The following is a 21248-nucleotide window of genomic DNA, read 5'->3' as shown; positions in this document are numbered from 1 at the left end:
GTATAAAACAGGTCTGGGAGTGTAGCCCGGAGGTAGGAAAAAAAATATATATACACACACACACACACACACATATATATATATATATATATATATATATATATATATATAACATTTAGATTTTTTCATTTCCAGAAATGAAACAATATTCCTGCAAAATTAAAGTAAATATTATGGGAAAAATACAGTACAAACCTTTTTGGCCTGAAACACGCAGAAGTAGAGCTCTTGTCTTGGAACCAGCACATGCTGTTAGATTGATGCGATTGTGCCGTCATGTATATGGTTCCCACAGATTCTCTTGCCACACAAATTGCAAAATAAATTGTTGTCAGGCGCTGGAAATTTTTCTTATGCCCTCTTAATATAAAAAATAATCAGAGATCATATATTTCTGAAATAGCAACATTGGAGAAGTTATACTATGTGAAGAAAAGCAAATGGAAAAACACATTACAAATTTTTATAGTACAAAAAAGTCTCCAGCTAACTCTGGTTATAAATATGAGTGCAATGTCTCCCTTATAGAAGTTTCATAGGAGTTTCCAAAGTCCACAAAGTTGAAGTAAAGAAAATACGATTTTTACACCTTTAAATGTAGTTCAATCTTTAGGCAAAATAGTAAATCTTATAAAAAAAAAATAAAGCCCAAGGACAGTTGATTTTTTTTTTCAAGTATTCCTTTTGCGAACCTGGCACTCAAACATGAAAGAAATTTGTCAAACCTCTCACATACTATTTGAGGAGGCATCTATGCAAAAATGAGAAATAAATATATGAGTGAGTGGCAGCTTTGTAGTCATCTGAAACTTTATCTGCTTCACAAAATGCATTGCAAAGTGTGAGCAAAGCATCCATCTGGAGAATCATAGCATTTTCAACAGAGACAATATTGATGCTCAGTGCTCTGTCTTTTTAACATGCTCATTCATTAGCACACATGCATGCACATGGACACACACACACACACACACACACACACACACACACACACACACACTGTCCTCTGTTTCCTCCTTCATGCATTTCTTCCACACATGCTGGCTCTACTCAACACGGTGGGCAGCGTTCCAAAAGAAATCTCTAAGGACCGATGCATGAAAAAGAAAAACCCACCTGTTGCTAGGATACCAAGGTCCTTTATCTTCTGACATTCACTAGTAAATTGGAAGCAAGTGGAAGACTCACTCACAAGGCAAGACAGCAACTTGAAAGGCAAGCTGCTTCCATCGACATTTCATTACACACCGGCTTAAAGAACATTGCCCACATTAAACGTATTGGTAGACTTTGCCGTAAAGCAAAAGAGTCACTAAAATGTGGATTAGAAACAGTGGGGAAATTTAATTTAAAAGAGCTGCATAAAGTTTGTGTCAGACTGCCAAAGCAAAATACACCCGTGCCGGCTCTCACTCTCTCGAAGCAAGGCTTAAGCTGAGTTAAATGAGAAAAATGCTTGAATATGTTCAAAAGCCTGGAAATAATTTTGTACTTTACATGTGCTCCGTTATTGTACTTATCAGGAGGAGACATGCCATATGAATGTAGCTATTAAATTACCCTCCAGACTTGTCTTCCCTGTCCTAAATAATACAATTTCCTTTAACATTTTCCCGCAGTTCTCATGCACCCCCATTTCTGAACACCTTAATTATTTTTCTTTCCTACTAAGACTACTCTTAGCTTCTCTAAGCTACCTTGACTTGCTGTATTGGAAAAGTTCGGTCGAATGGCTTTGAAACAAAGGTACTGGTATGTAATTTGTAAAAGTTGTACACCTCTGTCATGGTGATTTTCATATAACACACTTATACACAATATTGCTATTTTCTATTAAGATGATAGCATTTATGTGAGATATCTAGGGGGACTTCCATATGATTAATTAGGGCATCTATATAATTTGAGAGCCATCAGACTTAGTTTTAAGTGGCTATACTGTTACTGTAGTAAGGTATTATTATAATAAAGTAGAAGCAAGCCACATAAACTTTTTTGGAATATTTCAAATATAATCATCACTAGCATCAAAATTGCATCACTTAGTATTATTTTCAGAGAAACGAGAAGATGCATCATGAGTGATTTTTTTGCTCTTGGAGTATATTCAGTGTCTTTGCACGGCAGTTTTCCTTCTGTTCCCAGACTCATGCTCTGAGCAGCACAGTACCAAGGGACTACCATTTAAAAGGACTCTTGAGACCAGGCCATTTATGTCAACAGGGTGTTTTGTGAAATTAACACATTGTACTTGTACTGGAAATCCATTCTTCTGCAGTTGACTCCAGAGACTACAAATCATTTTCCCTGCCTGCAGACATGTTTCCAAGAAAAAAAGCCAAAAGATAACTTCAGGTTCTTACGGAGGTGACATTGCTGGCAAAGATGCAAGCTAACGTACGTGGAACAAACCCATAGTCAAGCTCACCTTGTTTCTTAAAATGACAGGTACAGTCACTAAAGAGATATTGTGATGTTTTTCAATCTTTAATTTCCTAAGTTCTTGACTCTTCCATACTTTTTACCTTTGAAACTTTTGAAGGAGGAACTGTATGCCTTTGGATCATACAGCTAGAGTCTTTTAGTGATCTCTTCTGGTATCTAAAATGTGGAGTTATGGAGATAGAAAGGAATTAGAAAACCAGCATTTGAATCTAGTTCTGCCATTAGCTGGCCTTGTAACCCTGTAAATATAATTTATTCATGGCAGCCATCAAAATCTTTATTTGTAAAATGAAGACTTGGACCAACCTTCTCATTACACCTAAGAAATCTATTGTATTTATAATTTTCTAGTTTCTGCCCAATAAAAGAATACTTAAATTAGTTCAAGAATATTCTTGATTACAAAAGTCAAGTACCCCTCTCACATTCTGTAAAGTAAAATAAGGGGCTGCTTGCACATTTCTGGATTTCCCTGTAAGTCAGGTTTTGCACAGACATCCTAAACTTCCTTCTTCCTAATCTAGTTTATGAACATAAAGTTTTGGATAGTCACAAGTCAACAACTATTCTTGCTTCATTCGTACAAATTTGATTCGTAAGAAACTATACAAAATAAGTGCATTCTCGGCAATTTTTAGGGGGGAGATAATTTCTTGAAATATTTCACTAGCAACTCTGTGAATTAGCCACTCTGTATTTAGAAAAACAAACATTATATTTAACATAACATACAACATATACAACACTATTAAGCAACAGCAGTTCCTAAAATATGTATTCTTACAAACTTAGTTCACTGACTGAGAGTCGGCATAATTGGACAAAACAAAACCCAGCCGCACTCTGTCCTCAACAGTCTATACACCACATTGCTTCCCATTGCCAGCCATCAGACCTCATTCACAACTAACGTGGAATAACAATCGATGCTATAATTTATTAACAATCTAGATTAACTGAAAAAAGTTCATTGTTATTAACCAATAATAGTATTAGCTAGACCCACCCAAAAGTTGTTTATGATCAGCAGACAGTTTCAATCGTGTTTTAGAAAAAGGCACATTCCAAAAATTTTAGAAGACTATGATCTGTCAAAGCTAGGGCTTTGCTTTCTTTAGTCCAACTTCTACTTGGCTATTATCCCAGAATAATAAGCCAAAGGCATCAACAGTTTATTCTACTCTATTCAGCTAAGCATTTTAACTGGTTTGTTTTTGGTTTTGGGGGTGGTACTGGGGTTCCTGGAAACCCTTCTACCTCCGGATTACACTTCCAGACACCTATTTTTTATATTTTTATTTGGAAACAGGTTCTCTTAAGCCAGCAAGGCTGGCTTCAAGCCTGCACGATCCTCCTGTCTCCACCTCCCAAGCGCAGGGATTACCAGCGTGTGCCACCACGCCCGGCTAACTGATTTTTTAAAACAAATTAGTATCTTTTTTCTGATTATTAACACATTTTGTATGATATTCAAATAATTCAGAAATGAATAGAATATTAGCTGTGAGTCTCCTATAACTGGGAGACAATTGGGATGGGTTGAAGCTCAGGGAAGCCTGGGCATATGTATGGCTTACAAGAGGCTGCATCCAACAGGGGTGAAGAATTTTGGGTTTAAAACAATCTGAAAATATGAGGAAGAGTGTAATAGTGTTACACTCCATTTTCCAAATGTGGTAATTCAAACAGGCATTTCTGAACCACAAAGATAAGCATAAAAAAGTGAATCATGAGCCAGGCACCTATAATCCCAGTACTTCGGAGGCTGAGACAGGCAAATTGCAGGTGCAAGGCCAGCCTCAGCAACTTAGCAAGCCCCTTAGCAAATTAGCAAGACCCTGTTTCAAAAAAATTTTTAAATACAAGGCTGAGGATGTAGCTCAGAGGTAGAATGCCCCTAGGTTCAATCCTCAGAAACAAAAAACAAGAAGAAAAAAGAAAGTGGGCCATAAAACATTAAACATCTGGCCGAGCCAGGTATGGTGGCCCATGCTTGTAACCCCAAGTACTCGGAAGGCTGAGATGAAAGGTTCGCAAGTTTGAAGCCAGCCTCAGCAACTTAGTAAGGCTTTCAGAAATTTAGTGAAACCCTGATTCCAAATAAAAAATAAAAATAGATTTGGGGTATAGCCTGGAGGTAGAAGGCCCCTGGGTTCCATCCTCAGTAACACACACACACACACACACACACACTCTCCCTCTCTCTCTCTCTCTCTCTCTCTCTCTCTCTCTCTCTCTCTCTCTCTCTCAAAAACAAGTCTGGAAAACAATTCTAGTTTTCCATTTTATTTTATGACAAAGCACAAAATCTAATGCATTATTTCATGATCAAAAAAGTAGAATGCAATATTGTATTGCAAAACAGTCTGTCTAGTGCTCTGAAACTAGACTTGATAATCAATACAATTAATAGACTATGAATCAAGAACAAACATGAATAAAAACATAACAAAAGACTTTAACGCTTTTACATCTGAGAAGTTTGCATAATTAGTAAAAGTGATGTCTTTTCCTTATTTTCTTGACATTCTCATAAGTAGAGAATGAGAGGATCCTTTGTTATTATGGAAAGAAAATCTATTGTAAACAGTAAGTAAATATCATAATTAACCCTGAAACCCTAGAGGCATTCTTATTGCAAACTACCAAAGAATAAAACAAAGATTAGGCTGCTGGATTTGAAGTAAAAATAGGAAGTAAACACTAAATGCATGTTAATCCCAGCTTCTTTTATCTTCATTCAATAGCAATCAACATTCAAGAAATATTTATTAGACTCCAGTGATGTGCCAGAAAATTGGTAAGACCTGGAGGGGGGTAGCTTTTTAAGGAATAAACAAACACAGTTGCTATACTTTGGGAACTCTTAACTTAGAAAGGAACTAGAGAAGTAGACAAGCAATTTTCTATGGCTCTGACATCTGCAGTGATAAAGGTTAAAAACTGGTTACTAGGGAAGCATTTAGGAAGGGAACATACTTCAAGAAAGGGTGGCCTCTATACTAATCCTGACAAACAAGTAGAACTCAGACAGGGAAGTGAGTTGACAAAAGGTGCAGTCTATCGATGCAAGACAGGGATGTGGAACGCATGTGCGTTCAGGACGGCATGGTGTATTAACTCCAAATAGTCAGGAGGGTTTTCAGGAGAGGTATTTCAGTGGTTGCCAATAAATAAAGTCCGACTAATTTGGGATTTGATACTTGTTTGAAAATAAGCAAAATATTACATGACTGCATCCCTTATGGCTATGAGTTGGTATTCATTATTATTGCAGAAAATAACTTGGTAATTAGTATGATTTGATTCCCACAGTAGAGACATATCAGCCGATTCTTGCACTGCTTTTTATGATTCATTAATTCAAACATCACTGCTTGCTCTCTGCATTTATACTTAATATCTGTCCCAGAAAGTCCATAATATTTCTGTCTTTCTCAAAACCGTGGAGCTAACCACACAAGAATATCTTAGGAAACCTTACACAATTCGTTATTTATAGCAGAAATGCTTGATTAGGTCATGTCTGGAAGTCGGATAGGGTTCCCATTAATCTGGAAATCTTAAGATTGTTAATTTTCCCCATATTTTTTATATCTTTCAAATCTTTAATAACCTTTTAGAATTTTTAATGTGCTCTGGCAGGGAAAACACTGTGTCCGAAAATGAATTCTCACATTTCATTTCCGCAAGATAGCTTCATTTACCTTTAAAATGAGCTTCCTCTTTTTTTTGCAGGTAGAAGTCCATTTGGAGTGAGAGTTGAGTTTGCATTGCAGTTCATAATGCAAGGCTTGCAATCTGTGTCTATTGACTTTTACAACTAACCCTTGTAACCTAGCACCTATGCCTAGAACATGTTGGGGAGTCAATACATAGTGAATAAATAAACGAATGTTCATGCATCTGCATTCACATTACTGACAGTCCCTTAGGGACACTTTTTATCTCTAAACTCCTAAGATTCTTTAGAAAAAATCGTAGGGAATAATTCATACAAATCTTTAAAACATTCGGAAGAGAAAAATAAAAAGGAGATGGAAGAGCAGGGGAAGGAATGGCAGAGGAGAAAGAGAGAAAACACATATAGGTGGGAAACAGATGGCAGAACGTGGAGTCTATGGATTTGCTCTGTCTGGCTCTGTCATGGAGATTCAGCCAACACTGTTCCAATAATTCCTCTCTGCTCCCTTTGGCAAGAATCCCTAATAGGTAAGTTACAATTGAGGTCTGTTTAATCCATTTAGAGTACACATCCCAGGGAACAAAAATGTCCTGATGAGCTACAAAAAGGTTTGAAGACTCCAAAGTTGGTTTATTTAGTTGGGCGATGTTATTTGCCCATTGCTAAAGAAGTTTGGTAAATTCATTAAAAAGTAAGTATTTCCTGTAATGAAATACAGTAGCTTGACAAAAGCAAAAATACAGTAGCTTACACAAAATCGATACACACCTTGGGAAATTTCACTTCCTTGGTATGACCTTCCAAGTACATGCATAGAATATAGCAATGATCATTTTTCAAAACACATCATAAAACGTCACTGATCATGTCTGTTTTATTGTTTTTGTTTTAGGGTGGATTTTTTTTTTTTTTTTGGTGGTACTGGAGATTGAATCCAGGTCATTCTACTTCTAAGCTACACCCAAGGCCTTATTTTAATTTTTATTTGGAAACAGGGTCTCGCCAATTTGCTGACGGCCTTGCTAAGTTACTGAGGCTGGCTTCAAACCTGCAATCGTCCAGTCTCCCAAGTATTGGGACTACAGGCATGTGCCACCCACACCCTGAAGATCAAGTCTGTTTAAACACAATTGCTATTGTTCCACTGTGGCTTTACTCAAAAGTTTATGTGAATAACAGGATGAAATAGTTAAATTCCTAAGCTGATGCAATCAGAGAATCAAATTGTATCACACTGATGAAATAAAAGCATCCATGATCTTCAATTGAGTGGCTTCTTTTGTCCTTGGAAAGCAATTTAGAATCTAGTAGACAGTAGTAAAAGAAAATACATAAGAAGCCGGGCGTGGTGGCGCATGCTTGTCATCCCCGCGCTTGGGAGGCAGAGACAGGAGGATCGCGCAGGTTCGAAGCCAGCCGTGCGCGCTGGTTTAGGAGACCCTGTTTCCAAATAAAAATGTGAAAATAGGTCTGGGAGTGTAGCCCGGAGGTAGAAGGGCTTCCAGGAACCCCAGTACCACACAAAAAAAAAAAAAAGTAAAAAGAAAATACATAAGAAGAAATACAAACAAAACAGACTGTTGGAATGTGATAAATGCTATGGAGAAATGTTCATCAGAAAAGAAAATACAGGGATTGGGATTAAGAAAAAATGTCAGATGTTATGATTTTAAGCAAGTAGGGTTGGAAAGTACTTTCTAAGATTAATTTAAGCAAATTATGAAGTAGATGTGTGTAAGCATTGAGGGTAATTAAGAACAAAGTTCTGGCAGATCAAGAAGCTCTTCTTCACACAACAAGAAACTGGCTTGATATTTTATTTAGCATATTGAAGAAAAGCTAGTATTCCTTCAAAATAAGGATTCTTAAGTCTAAACTTTGATCGGTTCCAGAAATCTTGATACTTGGTATAAAATATCCTGCAAATAAAACCAATGGCTGGTGAGTTTAGAAGATCCTGGAGCCTGTGCATTTTGTAGGCATGTTCTTATATAGGACAAGATGGAATTAATTCTTTTCTGAATCTGGCTTTGACCTCTATCAGTGCTTATGTGGAAGGATTATTGGTTAATACCAAAATGACAAGATCGAGAATTTTTACTTTATTGCGACCAAAATCTATTATATACTCATTATATGTCATTCAACATACACCATACTTTCCAAACGGTTCCTCATTTAATCTCCCCAATAACCTAAATAATAGAATTATTTTCCTAATTTTTATAAAGATTAAAATTAAGGCAGAGGGAGGTTAAATAATTTTGCTACATGGCTAATAAGTTAGGAAGCCAGGACCAGAACCCAGACTATTTGTTTTTTTAGGTAAGGTAGAGAAAAAGTGTATTCAAGTTTAACTATAGTATAATAACTATAAAAATCTACTTACATCACATGTTGTGTGCAGGTATGTTCGTATCACTTTGAATCTGACTATGATGTATAATTACAATGCACTAATAAAAGTTCTTTAAAACAAAATAATCTCATAAAAGACACATTAAGAATAAAGTCTCTCAAACATTATTGCAGAGGCGATGGCTTGAGTGTGGTTTCTCTTCTAAGTGTTCATGTGTTGGAAGCTTGGTGCCCAGTGGGGTAATGTTAAGAGGTGGGGCTTATGGCAGGGTAATTAGGTCATTAGGTATATTGTTGCCAAAAGGGATCAATACGGTGCTCACAGACTGTCCATTCTCAGGAGAGTGAGTTGTTATAAAAAGAGAAAAACTGGTCCCTCTCCACTCTCTGGTTTCCTGTCTTACCATGTCATCTCCCTCTCCCCCACATGCTCCTTCTATGATGCCATCTGTCATCCTGTGGTGCAGCCTTCTTCCCTTTTGGGGTGGGAAGGTTTACTCTGTACCATTGCATATTGGATATATATATATATATATATATATATATATATATATATATATATAAAATTGTATTATATATATATAATTGTATTATATATATAATATATATATAATTAAAATTAAGGCAAAGGGAGGTTAAAGGGAGCCAGGACTAGAACCCAGGAGATTTGGTTTCTAAGTAAAATAAAGAAAAAAATGTATTCACGTTTAACTATAGTATAATAACATAAAAATGTAATTGAATCACGTGTGTATGTATGTTTATATCACTTTGAGGCTTACTATGATGTATAATTACAATGCACTAACAAAAGTTTACTTATTTATTTTATATATTAAATATATTTATTTTTTCATAGGGGTCCATAGCTGAGAGTTCATCTTGAGTCTGGGAAGAGACTTTGAACTTGGATATTTGATCAATATTAGAACTATTAAGACTATGGGCACTCTTTGAAATGGGCTGAATGCATTTTGTACTGTGGGATGGGTATCAATTTGGGAGAGCCAGAGGTAGAGTATTCTGATTTGGAGTAGAAATTTCTCCCCAAAATTTGGATTTTCGGAAGCATGGTCCACAGTGCAGCAAGTCCAGAGGTGGGGGTTTTAGACAGTGAATGGAATATGAAGGCTTTGACATCATTAAATTAATCTGCTGTTAGCTGAATGGGCTACTGGGAGGTGGAACCTAGCTAAAGGAAATAGGAAATTAGGGGCATGCTCTCAAAAGGTCGTCTTCTCCCTGGCACTCCTCTCTCTTTCCCTCTGCTTCCTGGTTATCATGAATTGAGCAGCCGTCCTCTGCCAGGCCCTGTTACCTGTCGTTTCTGCCTTGAAGCTGGTCAACCATAGACTGAACCTCTGAGATCGTAAGCAAGATAAACTTTTCCTCTTCTAAGTTGTGCTGGTCAGGTATTTTTGTTGCAGTGACAGAATGCTGACTAACACGTGTAGATCTATAAACAACAGAGAAGTCCCAGCTATCAATTGCTTTCAAAACAAACATCCTCCTCTCCATAGGAACCTGACTTTCACACAGCATGTTCTTGCATGTGCTGTTTTCAACATATTTGAATGTGGATATTTAACACTGGCTGAGAAAACTGAATGGGGAAGAGAAAAACAAGAAGAGCCTATTTGTTCTTGTTGCAGGAAGGCAATATAAAAAGTAATTGCATATCAAACACAAAAGGAATGATGATTTCTGAGGAGAAGGGCAGTAGGATTTCATCTAATAATTTACTGTGGATTTTCAGGAAGAAAATTTCAAACACCTTCTACTTATCAATGTCATACACCCTTTACCAACCTTCATCTGATTTTTCTTTCTACCCTTATTCTGCAACATTATTTCCTGAAAATCATTTGGATAAAACTTGACAACAATACAGAGACTTTGGAAATAAAAAAGACAATTTTTTTTGTTTCATGTGCTTAAAAAACCTTATATTTAAAACTCTCTAAGTGGCAGATGTAAATGATAAAAGGTAATTTTTTCAAGAGCTATATTCAAGTTTGTTTTTGTGTGTGTGTGCTGGACATTGAATTCAGAAGCATTCTACCTCCAAGTTAAACCCCCAGCCTGATTTTTGTTTATTATTTGGAAATGGAGTCTCACTAGGTTGCTGAGAGCCTCACTGAGTTGCAAAGGCTCACTTTGAACCTTTGATTCTCCTGTCTCAGCCTCCCAAGTTCTAGGTTTACAAGTGGGCACCACCACGCCCGGTCTTATAGTCAAGTTTTAATAAATGATCATAGGGATATTTTCTGAAATACTTACAAGAAGGTCCCTTTTTCTTAATGAAATAAACAATAACACTTTCCTCATTATTTGACACTTTGAATTTCTCCCAAAGTTATCATACTGAACTTCTTAGCAAGTCTCCCATATGTATATTCTTTCTGAATTATCTAGCCAAGTGCCTTGAATTTGTCTCTTATTCTGCAAGATAAATGTTTATTTCAGTTACCTAAAAACATACCCATTTATTGAAAGATATTAGTAGTAAGATTTTGTTGTTTCTCTATTTAACTAATGAATCATATGTATGTAGGATATGTATGTAGGTCAACAAACTGGATAGTTCTTCATGGATATAGCATCTATAACTCTATCTACATCTATGAATATTAACTGGAAGTTATCACAGGGAAAATCAGAATTCTGAAATGGCTTTGTTTAATGCTTGCATCTCTTACAACTTGTAGGGAGTACCAGGTTCCAGGTAATAAACTATCAAAGAGAAAAGGATCTGTCATTCTCATGAGATTAATCCTCACCTCTCTAGTGACAGGATGAAGTCACTACGTTAGAGGAGTTTCATTTCTTTACTCAAATTGACCCTTTCTAATGACTTAATTAAATGTATCAACCTCAGGTACTTCAGAGTCATCACTAATATCATGGAAAATAGCATGAAACTAGGTGTGTGTAAGACTTATAAAGGTGTTACCTTACGAATAGATCTCACAGCCTCCTCTGAGATTGAGAAACACACCTGGTTGTTGTTCTTAATATACTATATCTTTGGGCTTCAATCCGTGTTTCATAATTATGTAATTTAGACTGGAGCTTAGCCAGATAAGGAATTTATCCTTTAGTATAGCAGTTTTCCACCTGTATTATTTAGCAACCCAAATTTTCTGCTTGCTACTAAAATTATGTTGCTAAAACTCTTCTACTTTATAATTAAAAAAAGGTATTGAATGATGACAACATAGTTTTTTCTGCATGAGTAAGCTTTAACTTCATATTACAAACCTTAATATCCTGGCTCTCCCAAATTTTCTAAAAGTCCTTATCATAGTTCTGGATTATTTGAGCACCGAATAAGGTATGCTTCATTACAAATTGTCCTTTTCTTAGCTTTATGAAAATTTCAACCAATATCCCAACAATAAAACCCAGTCTTATCTTTTTTGTTTAACTTTGTTGCCCTAAGGTAATATTTGCTCAAGTTGTTAGAAACTGTGTTCAATTCATGCTGGGGTAGAGAAAGGCTAACTATGTCAGAAGTTCCCCATTTTGTTCTTCAATTGTTTTTCATCTTTGAGAATGATAAGGTCATCTGCTAGTCCTGTGTCTGGTTATCATGCCTTGCAAAGCCTAGCAGTCCCTCACAAAAAGTGGAAAATCAGATACTGAGCCACTTGCAACATCTCAGCCATGAATTAATATGGAAGCGCTAGGATTTACATTCAACTCATGAGATAACAGGCACTGTGGCTTCATTTACAAACATAACATCCAAACAGCAGCTGACTTTTGAAGATCTGATGAACTAATCAGTTGTTTCGTTCATACCTGTCAAATCATCATGGAGAATATTTACTCCAAATTGACTACATAGACTTTTTTTCATACTATGCTTAGCTAGAATTTGAAATAAACTGACAAGAGAGTTTCCAATTGTAGGATTATAAGAGTAGGCCAACTGATGTCACAAACAACCTCAAAATCTCAGTTACTTAACACAATGAAAATATTTTACTTAACTATGTTTCAATAAAGGCAGGCTGTTAAAAAAAAGAGAGAAAATCACATTATGCTTTGTTTGGTTATTCAGAAACCCATATTCTTTTACTCTTGTGCTTTTCCCTTTTCCGAGTTTATGGAGTCCCACTGGATGGTAGAGAAAATGCACCAGAACCACACATGAGAGTCTTTTAAAGTTCTGTCTCGCAATGCATTACATCATTTTTACACACATTCTATTGTCCATAATTTGGCTGCTTGCTTTTCCTAATCGCAAGGCAAGCTGGAAAGTATGGTTTAATCTGTGTGACCAAGAGGAGTGGAAGAAAGTTTGGTAAATACCTGGCATTGTCTGCTACAAATGGCACCATATAAAGATGGCTCCTTCTGCCGGCTGTGGTGGAGCACACTTGTAATCCCCGCGCTTGGGAGGCGGAGACAGGAGGATCACGCAGGTTTGAAGCCAGCTGTGCTGGCTTAAGAGACCCTGTTTCCAAATAAATAAAGTATAAAATAGGTCTGGGAGTGTAGCCTGGAGGTAGAAGGGTTTCCAGGAACCCCAGTACCACACACACACAAAAAAGATGACTCCTTCTTAGTATTTACATTACTAGGATAGTAGTGGAAATAACCATGATGGAAAGTGCCAAACAAGTCTATCAGATGAAATATGAAGAAAATGAAGCCCACATTCAGATTCACTGCTGTGTCATTTAGAGAATTGAATTAAATGAATTAATTATGTGGTTTACATAATATACTCTGTCTGCCTGGAAATATGTTCTCCTCTTCCAGATTAACTATGCTAAAAAAATTATCTTTTCTCAATCAAGTTAGTGATGCACTTATCTCCTTGGCAACAAAAACAAGTATTATTTATAATACATTATCTGCAGTGGTGCTTCATATGTGTATAGTACTTTTACCTTCCCATTTTCCAACATCTCTCTGATATTTGAAGAAGAGATATCATTATCCTTATTTTAAAAATGTATGAGTCAGCATTATGAAATTTATGAGAATTGAAAGATAAGCCTGGTATTCCACTTTTCATAGATTCAATTAAGTCTTTTTAATTAAATGTCTCCTTATACTATACTTCTTATATTATAGAAACAAGGGAAGCAAGCTGAGTGTAGTGGCACTGTCTTATAATCCCAGTATTTGGGAGACTGAGACAGGATCATAGCAGGTTTGAGGACAGCCTCAGCAGCTTAAAAAGACCCTTAGTGAGACCCTGTTTTAAAATAATAAAATAAAATAAATAGGGCTGAGAGTGTAGCCCAGAGGTAGAATGCCACTGTGTTCATCCCCAGGACTGCAAACCAAACCAACACACACACACACACACACACACACACACACACACACACACACACACGGGAAAAAAATAAAAAAATAAAAAGAAAGTGACTTTCAAGTTCATTACTTCATTGTTGCCTTATTTGCTTCTTTTTTTTTTTTTTTGTGTGTGTGTGTGTGGTACTTCTCTGGGTTACACTCTCAGACCTATTTTTTTATATTTTTATTTGGAAACAGGGTCTCTTAAGCCAGCACGGCTGGCTTCGAACCTGCACAGTCCTCTTGTTTCTGTCTCCCAAGTGCAGGGATTACAAGCGTGCGCCACCACACCTGGCTTTGTTGCCTTATTTTCTAGATCTGGTAGGTAAATGAAATTTTATTGGTTAAAGTAGTTTAGAAACTTATCTATAACATTTTCCTTCCATAAATAGCCATATTACAGTGGTGATACAGTGATTACAATATGAAGCTTTTCCCTTCAAAATCTTAAAGGCACTCTCTCTCTCTCTCTCACACACACACACACACACACACACACACACACACACAAACACACACATACACACACAGGTAATTTTCAGTGTCATCAAGGAAAATAACATTTTTATAACATTTTTAATATTCATTCAACTTAGTCTCAAGGAACCCTGAAAAAACTAGTTTGGCTAAGCATTCAAATTTAAAATTCCACCTTATTCCTCTGAGGATTGCCTATTTATGGCTTGTGAGAGAACACACAAGGAGCATTCAAACACATGACTGCATGAAATGTTTTCCAAGTGGATTAAAGTAAGTCTACCCAGTGGATCTCTCATTGAAATGTAAATTTTTTCTGTACATGTAAAAGTATTTATCTTTTTAGTTTTTGTAGGCTCAACATTCATCTTGCAATAAAAGACAGAAAGCAAATAGATTCTTACTTGAGTGGAAATAAGGATTCTTACCACCAATGAGGGAATGGGATTAAAAGGATATGGGGAGAAAATATCCCCAGGCCCACCCACTGTGCGAAGGGTTTCAGCTGGATCCAATAGCAACCAACATGACAAGAAACAGAAAATAAAATGAAAACTTGGACTGCATTCCTGCCCACACACAGGCAACTGCTGCAGAAAGAATCACCAAACTAATTGGCATCTGATAGTTTGCATATTAAGAGGATCAGCAAATGCTTTCTTGTTTATGTTTGGTTTAAATAGTATTTTTTTATCTCAAATTATAAAATCGTGAACATATTAGTCAAAAGAATTTGTGCTATTTGAATTCATGAAGAGTAGCTAGGAAGTATAGAAAAATAACAGCAGTAAATAAAAATAAAAAATCAATGAAAGGTTGCATTTCCTTTGTCATTGTTATAAAATTTCTGTATACTGCATTCAAAGTTAAAAGCTTTACTTCAGAAAATATTTCTTGACCATTTAAGGCCTGTCATCATTTTTTTTTATTTTACTACTTTAAGGAAGAAAGACATCTAATTTATTGACTCATCTGTAGTAATAAATCTCCTATGTTCAAACCCTAGTAATTGATGACTATAATGATTAATAATGCATGGAAATTTGTTGTATTACATTGTAAATATGATCTATTCTTTGTATCTGTCCCAAAAAATATAATTGAGTATTTCATATATCCAAAGACCAATATATAGCTATTATAAACAATAATAACACTAATTAGTATAATAATGATGACAATGCCTCAGTTAATCACTGTTCTTTTGACCCACTGCTTTTAAGAACAGTTCATTATTTGGAGATCCATGTAGACTAGATGATATATCTAATATTGTTAAACTAATTTAAACTCTATTCCCATCTCAAAAGTTTGGCTTTTAAAAAGTTTTAAATTTCAGAAAATTTTTATCTTAGGAACAAAGAGGCAAATATAAGTTTTTGATGAAACTATCTGACATATAATGCCTCAAAAACAGCATTCTAAAAGCCAGAAAACACTATAAGTAGAGTAATAAAAATAATAAATACAAGGGACAGAGAATAAGAAGATTAGAAGACCCACCAGAGAGCAGAAAACAAAACCTGCCTGCCTTGCAGCGGCAGGCACCACAGCAGCTCAATCTTGCCTCATAGCACCAAACTCCAGAGACAAAAAGGAAAACAGGGACCTGAAGTGAGTAGATACAGATCAATGGGTTATAAGGCATCATCAGTTCTTCTGCAAATACCAGCTATAAATTCCAGTGGCTGAGCTCATCATGCTGTCCAGGGATCCGGAGCAGAGCTCAACACCAGAAAAGAAACCCTCATCCCTCGCAGACAAGGGCATCACGGTGGTGCCATCTTGCCAGTGGTGGTTGAGCTCACCACAGCCTCCTGAGATCCAGTCCAGTGTGCACCAAAATTGTAAGTGAAACTGTAAGTTCTCCCCATGGGAGAACTCCCATCACTGTGTCCCCAGGGACTCATACAACCTCAATAAATCCCCTGGGTTTGAGATTTTGCAGTTCAACCCAGAGAAGGAATAGTGGGGACTGAGATTACCACATCCTCTAGAGTTCCAAAACAGCTCTCAATAACACCATAAGTGAAGTTGTGGTTCCCATGGGAAAACACACAGCCTGGCACCCCCAGGGACTCATGCAACCCTAATAAACTCCCTGGGTGTGAGACTTTGCATTACAACCCAGAGAAGGTGGGAGTAGGATCTGCTGTTGAACATAGCAAAGACTCAGACAGACTCAGGCTCTGATCAGTGGAAAGTGAAGGGGGAGAGCTATGCTTAACACTAGACTCAACTAGTAGGATCTCTGGAATCAATACAGACTTCCCAATTGTGATGAATGGGGGGGAGTCAGACCAGACCAGCTCTAGCTGTGGAGATCATAGACTCCTCTGCTTACCTGCTGACACCTCTAAATTCCTACTATTAAGATTGGATCAGACATAATATCCACAAAAGACAAGATTCCAAGACATCAGAAAAACAAGCCTGAGAACCCTGAAAATATGAGAACTAGGAACACTGAAGAAATAATGGAAATCATGAATTGTAATTCATGATTTGAAATCATGAATAAATGGAATAATGGATTTAATGGAATTAATGGATTTGAAATCATGAAATAATGGAAATCATGAATTACAATTCATGGCTGGAAATCATGAATTACAAATCATGACCTACAAGAAATGGAAGAAGGCAAACTCCAAATCCTGATCTTCAATATGATGAAAGTCCTCAAAAGAAGTGTACAGAAAATGAAAGAAGAAATGGAGACAGTACATAAGAATCAGAAAGAGGTCTGGAATGAAATGAAAGAGTCAATAAATAAAATGAAGAAAGCAAAAGAAAGAAATTCTAGATTAGATGACATGGAAAATATAATATTAATTTTAGAAGACAGCTCATTCAAAATTGAAAGCATAGTCAACAGCATACAGAAGTCATTACAGCAACAAAACCTAAACACCCAACAATTATAAGACAATATGAAACATCCTAACTTATGGATAAAAGACATTGAAGAAGGGACAGAGGTACAATCAAAGGGTATTCATAATCTCTTCAGAGAAATAATTTCAGAGAATTTTCCAAATATGGAAAGAGATTTGGACTTAAATGTTCAGGAGACATACAGAACACCCTTAATACAAGATCAAAAAAGGACCTCCCCACACCATGTAATAAGCAAACTGGCCATCATAGAGGCAAAGGAAAAAATCTTAAAATCAGTGAAAACAAAAGAATGGGTGACATATAGGGGAAAAACAATAAAATTTACCCCAGACTATACAACCCAAGTCATGAATGCCAGGAGAGACTGGTATGATGTGATCCAGACCCTGGAAGAAAACAACTTCCAACCAAAACTGCTATATCCAGCAAAGTTACTATTCAAAATTAATGGAGAAACAAAAGTGTGTCAAGATAAGAAGAATCTCAAAAAGTTAATAAATTCAAAGCCAACAGTAGAGAAAATACTTAAAGAAATAAACCATAAAAGAAGAAAAAAGACAGATTTCAGAACCAGAGAAGAGATGAAGTTGATCAGCAGGGCATCTAAGTAAAGAAGAAATAACATTATATCAAATAGAAGATAGAACACAAAATGAGAGGAAACAAAAATCATATTTCAATAATAACTCTGAATGTCAAAAGACTTAACTCACCAACCAAAAGACATAAGACTGGCGATGTAGATTAATAAAACATTATCCAAATATATGCTGTTTGCAAGAAACTCACCTTACAGCCGAAGACATTCTTAGACTGAAAGTGAAAGGATGGAAAAAGATATATCATGCTAATGGAGACCAAAAATGGCAGGGGTAGCAACGCTGATATCCAACAAAACAGACTTTAAGTTAAAACATATCAGAAGAGACAAAGCAGGGCACTTCCTTTTATTAAAAGAAATAATCCACCAAGAAGATATGATAGTAAATGTTTATGCCCCAAAGGTGGGTGCACCCACATTTATGAAACAAACCCTCCAGGACATCAAATCTCAAATAGACCCAAATACAATAATATTGGGAGACTTCAACATACCTCTCATGCCACTAGATCAATCTTCAAGGCAAAAGATGAGTAAAGGCTCTTTAAAACTAAAGAAAATTATAAACCAAATGGACCTAATAAACATATACAGAATATTTCAACCAGGAACAGCAGAATACACATTCTTCTGAGCAGCCCATGGAACCTTCTCCAAAATAGATCACATCCGGGGCCACAAAGCAAGCACCAGAAAATTCAAAAGATGTAATATAATTCCCTGTATCTTTCCAGACCACCATGGAATGCAAGTAGCAATCAACAACAGGAAGACCAAAAGAAACTATTTAAATACATGAAGAGTGAATGATACACTACTGAATGATGAGTGGATGAGATAAAAAATAAGGGAATAAATAAATTTCTGGAATTAAATGAAAATAAAGACACAACTTTCCATAATCTATGGGATGCTTTGAAGGTGGTGTTAAGAAGAAAGTGTATAGCATTGAGTGCCAACATAAGAAGAACAAAGAGTTGCCAAGTAAAAAACCTAATGACACATCTCAAGGACCTAGAAAGATTGCAACAGTCTAATCCCAAAGCCAGCAGAAGGCAGGAAATTATTAAAAACAGAGTATAGATAAATAAAATAGAGAACAAAAAATTCAAATAATCAACAAAACAAAAACTGTTTCTTTGAAAAGATTAATAAGATTGACACACCTCTGGCCAACCTAATTAAAAGAACAAGAGAGTCAACTCAAATCATTTAAATCAGAAATGATAAAGGAGATATCACCACAGACAGTGGGGACATTCAAAGGATTATCAGAAATTATTTTGAAAATTATACTCCAATAGACTGGAAAACATGGAAGAAATCGATAGATTTCTAAGCACATATAACTTACCTAAATTGAACCAAGAGGACATAGAAAGCCTAAACCAACCAAGAGCAAGCAAAGAAATAGAAACAGCAATAAAAATTCTGCTATCGAAAACAAGTCCAGGCCCTGATGTGTTTCCAGCTGAATTCTACAAAATCTTTAGTGAAGAACTAATCCCAATACTTCACAACCTGTTCCTGGAATTTGAAAGAGATGGAATTCTCCCAATTTTTTTCTATGAGGCCAGTATCACATTAACCCCAAAACAAAATAAAGATACCTCAAGAAAAGAAAATTATAGACCAATATTCTTGATAAACATAGACACAAAAATTCTAAACAAAGTACATGAAACATTCTCTAAGACAGATAGTACACTAGGCCACAAAATAAATCTTAACAAATTAAAGATGAAAATCATACCAAGTATCTTTATCAACCATAATAATATGAAAGTAGAAATTAATAACAGGAATAACATAAAAAATTCACAGATGTGCATATTAATGACACACTTCTCAACAATGAATAAGTAAATCAGATATAAATTAAAAAACTATCTTGAGAACAAAAATGACCAGGAATGATATCAAAACTTATGAGATGCAGCAAAAGCAGTTCCAATAGAAATGTTCAGAGTTGTAAACAATAAGAAAAAAACTCAAAAACAACCTAACTTTATACATAAAGAAACTGAAAAAAATTAACTGAGGTTAGTAGAAAGAAGGAAAGAATAAAGATTAGAACAAAAACAAACAAAATAGAAAACAGATTTTCGAGGAGATCTAGAAAAGGTCAGTAAAGTGAAGAGTTGGCTTTGAGAGTATAAAATATATCGACAACCTCTAGGTAGACTAACCAAGAAAACAAAATGACTCAAATAAAATTATAATTGATAGATAAGATATTACAACTGATATACCGATACACACTAAGGATAAGAGACTACAATGAACCATTATAAGCCAACTAATTGGCTAACTTAGTAGAAATGAATGAATTCCTAGATACATAAAACTTACCAAGACTAAATTTAGAGAATGGAAAGTCTAGACAGAGTAATAATAAATAACAAAGTTTTGCCAATAATCAAAAAACCTCCCAACAAAGGAAATCCCAGAACCAGATGGCTTCACTATACTTAATTCTTCCAAGCATTTAAAGAACAAAAATCAATCCTTCTCAAATTCTTCCAAAAATTTTAAGATGTGGGAACACTTCCAAACTTATTCTATGAGGCCAAATTACCCTGATACCAAAACCAGAAAAGAACACCATTAGAAAAGAAAATTATAGGTCAATATCCCTGATGCAAAAATTACCAACAAAACACTAGTTAACCAAATTCAACAGCACATTGAAATGATCACTTACTGTGACTCAGTGGGATTTATCCCTGAGATGCAGAGATGTTTCAGTATATACAAATCATTAAATATCATATACCATGTTAACATAATGAAAGATTAAAAACTATATGATAATTTCAATTAATGTGAATCATTTAACAAAACCCAATATCCTTTCATCATGAAAACTCTCAACAAAGTGGTATAGAAATAATTTCTTCAGCACAAAAAGGCCATGTATGACAAGCTAGAATCATATTCAGGATGTTCCAAGATCAAGGCGTGACTTGGCATCTAAAACAAGGGCATCTATTCTCACCACTTCTCTTCAACAGAGCAACAGAAATCCTAGCAGAACAACCAGGCACAAAAAGAGGTAATAGGCATTCAAATTAAAAAGGAAAATGTAAAATCATTTCTCTTTGCAGATGGCATAATCTTATACAACACACAGACAATTCTAGACTCCACCAAAGACTTTTAGAATGAATAAATCCAACAAAGTTACAAGATAAAAAAATTAACATTAAAATCAGTTATGTTTCTATACACTAACATGAACTATCTGGAAGAAAAATAAAGAAAAATTTCCATTTATAAAAACATTAGAAAGAATAAAATACTTAGGAAAAATTAACCAAGGAAGTAAAAAATCTGTTTATAAAAAACTGTAAGAAGCCGAGTGTGATGGTGCACGTTTGTAATCCCCGTGCTTGGGAGGCTGAGACAGGAGGATCGCACAGGTTCGAAACCAGCCTCAGCTACTTAGTCAGGCTTTCAGCAACT

This window comes from Muscardinus avellanarius (genome assembly GCF_963383645.1).
Source record: "Muscardinus avellanarius genome assembly, chromosome: 11".
NCBI classification, from domain to species: domain Eukaryota; kingdom Metazoa; phylum Chordata; class Mammalia; order Rodentia; family Gliridae; genus Muscardinus; species Muscardinus avellanarius.
Note: the sequence above shows the minus strand (reverse complement) of the source record.